Below are 4,766 nucleotides of genomic sequence, written 5' to 3' on the forward strand. Positions count from 1 at the left end.
TGTGGACATTATTAACTAGTAGTCAATAATGAGAACTGTCACGCTGTCACTTTTAGAAAACACAACCCGTAATTTCGCTCAATAATCGTTTAGACAAGTTCTCTAAAATGAATAATTGCCACCATCCGTCATTTCCAGAGAAATTACATCCCTAAATTATCACATTTTGAAAAAATTCGAACGAAATTACTCTTTGAAAATATCTCAATGACAGAACAAAATACGGCCTGTTTGACTTGTACTTCCACGCACTTGATTGACATGTTAAATTAATAAACAAAAAATTCTGTCCAACCGTTCACTTTCTTATCAATATAATATGTTAATTTAGAGGACTTCAAGTGCTAGTAGTGAAAAAAATAGTATATATACCACGGTAGAGAAGTCTATTATTGCCTTCGCACCTTACACCCCTCGGCGCAAGCGCCTCGAGATGTAATCTTGGTGCTCAGGCAATAATACTGTACTTCTCTACCTTGATATATAATGTACTATTATAAAACATGACAGTACTATGAAGTTAGGTTATAAAAAATTACAGCTATTCAGATTTTATTTGTCAATTTTTTTAAGTTGGCAGCAAATTTGCCCAAAAATGGCGGATGATTGCGGTACTTTCTATATCTAGTGATTTTACTTTAGTATGATTGAAACAATTACCCCATCTTTCGTCAGTAAATTGTAAACCCTATGGTTTGGAACTAGATTATAAGAATTATTGAAAAAGACACATTACCCGACACACCCCCTGGACTTTACCAAACGTACTAACGGTCGGTGGAATAACTATTATAAATGAATAAACATTAAACAAAGGTTTCAGTTATTTACTATCCGAGCCATTGAATTTATAACTTTCAATGTCCGAGCTTTACAGCCAGAAAAGGTGAAATGCTTCTGTGTTAACCTGCTTTAATTATAGTAACCGTCTGTTGCTACAGGATCACCTGCAGGGAACGCCTAGAGTTGTGGCGTTGCGGTGATTTTAAACTCCCTGACAACGATGAACTTGCTGGCACAATCCCCTCAGAAATCTCTTCAAAAAGGCGTGTTCTTTGACCAAATATACCGTGAGCAGATCAGTCAAAACATGTATGTTATGTGAGTTGCGTAGCGCAAGGATAACTATTCAACATCAAAATGATAAAATCATGAATACATAATATTATAATTATTTATAAAGTTTTCAATTATGAAGCACTTCTACTTCTTGTCAGGGGGCAATCACGTTGGAAGTAAAAGAATTAGAAGATGCTTCTACCTATATAGAAATTAGGTAACCAGGTGTCTTTTACCTAGCCAGTACATCTTGTTTGAGGGCTCAATAGACGGCCTTCTCCTAGGAGATTTTACATTGAAAACGAATTTGTTTTATAAATCCGATTGACCTACAAACTGCTGCAGCAGCAACCTGGACTTAAGTTATATTTGTATTTCATTATATCCAGGGTGTCCAAAATAAGAACGAACAGTATGGTCAAATCTGAAAGCATAGGATACACATTACACACAGTCGGTTAAATTAGACAAAAGTTGCGTATTTTGCGCTTAATAAAATGATGTTTTAAAAATAAGTTAGGAAGATATTTGAAGAAACCGAAATTACCATATTCGTTTTTATTTTCTTCTGAGCATGTTTGAAAATACACCTCCGTATAGGCACTTTTTAAGGTGTATAAGATGGTGCCCACAGATTTTCATCCTGACGGTTCGTCGTTGAGAAACCATCATCAACTTCATATTTTTATATGAACCGGAAAAAAGTAACATCCTGCATTTAATAACATTTTCCATTCCCTTTATACATTTATGTAACGCACATTACAGTTTCAAAACGTTTTGCCTAGAAAAAAACATGCGACAAGAATCTCAACTCTATGCTGAAGTCGTATTTTCATTCACTTTTTAGTGCCTTTACCGAAGGTGACGTTTCAGTTTTTTCAACATTGAAGTCTAACTGATGTATTAAAACCAGGAGCATCAGAACCAAGATGCACAATTTGTAAATTCCTTCAATTTGAAAGTGCAGGAAATGAGCTCTTTACGTGGTTCTCTTCTAATCACAGATAGACTACCGCGTCTTTGTACGTATTTACACTCGCTCTTTCTCGATGACTGTCACGGTTCCTTCTACGCGCCTCGAGAGCATATCACAGGAATGTTTATACTTCGTTATTGCAGCTGCTTAAAAAATGAAGCATTATTTTCTCGATGGCATGAAATCAAGTTGTAATACGGAATTCAACTGAAATTTTCTCCTTTATTGTGGGAGCTGTTTCTTAAGTACACAATTGTGCTCACCCTCCGAAGCTAGCTCCGAAGTAATCTGCTGTAATTGAAATTCGTTAACGTAAATAGGAGAATGGATTTAATTGTTTAAGTAAACACGTTTCCACAATTACAATTCCTTACTCAGATTCAAAGGGAATTTCAATTCCAAATAGTGCGGATACTCTACCTTTGATATGAGAAAAGTAAATTAAAAGATACAGGAACTGATAAGGAATAATCAAAAGGGACCAGCATTACAAGCTATCGACAGTGAGAAAATTAAAATCTGCTAATTTACAAAAGTCACAAATTACATTGCTACGAAGCAAAACTCGACGATTTTGTAGTGCCACTCCGCGAGCATGATTTAACATTCCATTTATTTTAGAGAGAATTCCTCCCCTAACTTAGTGATAATTGATCGTTGAATGAATGAACTCTAATTAAAATGTTAGCTTCAAGTACCTTTTAATTAGGTATTTTATTTGATATCGGGCACTTTTCTATTTTTTTGATATTATAAATATTAATTAAAAATAGTTTTTTTTTCTTCATTTGGGCATCGACTACTGAGGTCATTAGCCACTAACGACTTTAAGTAATTATTATCACACTTTCAAAAGTAGATTTACGTCTTTCATAAAACTAAGTATTTTCCTCATATTATCGATTTCGTTGTTAAGACATTGTTCTATATTATTTGCTAATTTGTATTTCCGTCTTACGTCAGAGAATTGTATGCATTCGATGATAATATGGGGTACTGTTAATGGAACTCTACATAAATCACACATGGGTTGCGGTGCTCTTAAAAGTTTGTAGCTACTTGTTAGATTAGTATGACCTGTGCGTAATCTGGTCAAGACCACTTGCTCTCTCCTTGTCAGGAAGACAGGGAAGATCCACCGTTTTACTTCCAACTTTATCTGTTGAAGTTGCGCTGTATTGTTCAATGCCCACCTATTTTCCCAAAGTTTAACTATTTTTTCCTTAGTTGCACATTTTAAGTCGTCCGCTCTAATTAGTCGTACATCTTTCATCTGTTCTGTACTTGCATTTCTGGCTGCTTCATCGGCTTTATCATTTCCTGCAATGCCTACATGTCCGGGACTCCATGCTAAACAGATTTCCTTTTCGTCTTCTGTGGCTTTATGTAAGGCTGCGAGCACCATTTGCACTAGCGAGTCTTTGGGAAAGTGCTCTTCCATCGCACAGAACGATGAGAGCGAGTCGGAGCATATCAAATATCGCTTATGGTGAGACATTATACAATAGTGTATCGCATGTAATATGGCATAAAGCTCTGCCGTGAAAATTGAGGCTTCCTGTTGAAGGGACCAGCTGTACGTTGACATACCAGTACAGAATGCACTGCCCACCCCAGCATTCGATTTGGATCCATCGGTGTAAATGACTTCGCAATCCTGGTGTTCATTCACTATAGTTCTAAAGGTGTTTTTTTGAATATATGCATTGGTCTCCTTCTTAGCGTGTATTGTACAGTTCAAGTGTATTTTGGGTAAATGCAGTTTCCATGGAGGTACTTCTCCGACAGTTAGAGGAAATACCTCCGTATTAACTGGCATATCAAGATCTTGCAGTAATTCTCTATATCTAATACCGGTAGGGCGTGATATTGTTTGGCGATTCTGGTACCAGTTGTTATACGACTCCTCATTAAACATTACCTGGTAGTTAGGGTGATGACTTTGACCTTTCATTTTTGACGCATAGCTGCACATCATTATCTTAAATTTTATTTCGAGAGGCATCACTCCTGTTATACAACATAGGGCATCAAGGGACGTGGTTCTATAAGCTCCTGTACATAATCTTAACCCCTGGAGTTGTATGCTGTCAAGTTTCCTCAGCCAAGATTTCCTTGCTCCCGAATATACAATACATCCGTACTCTATTTTGGAAAGTATAAGAGCTTTATAGACCTGTAGCATCACATCGGTATCGGCGCCCCAGTTTATGTGTGCAATACAACGAAGGACATTCATAGAACGTTTACATGATTCAACTAAACCCGTTATGTGATACTTCCAATACAACTTAGTTTCAAATTCTAGTCCTAGAAATCTACGGTGTTGTTTGATTTCAATAGTTGAACCGTGAATTTTCAGTCTAGGGTGGTCATGTCTTGTTCTTAGTCTACAAAAGTGCATTGCTTCTGTCTTCACAGGAGAGAATTTAAATCCCAGTTGTTCTGCCCCTCTCACTAGTTTATCGATATTATGTTGCAATCGAGCTACCGTATCATCTCCTATATTCCCAGATGCAAATAGAACCAAGTCATCCACATATAGAGATTTTCCAATATCAGCGTCTACTAGTTTTGGTAAACTATTAATCGCAAGGCCAAAGAGTGTTACACTTAATGTAGAACCTTGTGGCACGCCATTTTCTTGCACGTGTTTTGATGACTTTAAGTTTCCTATTCTAACTTGAAAGGTTCGATGCGCTAAGAAACTTTGGACAAATTTGGGCAG

This window comes from Photinus pyralis, unplaced genomic scaffold (genome assembly GCF_008802855.1).
Source record: "Photinus pyralis isolate 1611_PpyrPB1 unplaced genomic scaffold, Ppyr1.3 Ppyr1.4_LG2, whole genome shotgun sequence".
Lineage (NCBI taxonomy): Eukaryota > Metazoa > Arthropoda > Insecta > Coleoptera > Lampyridae > Photinus > Photinus pyralis.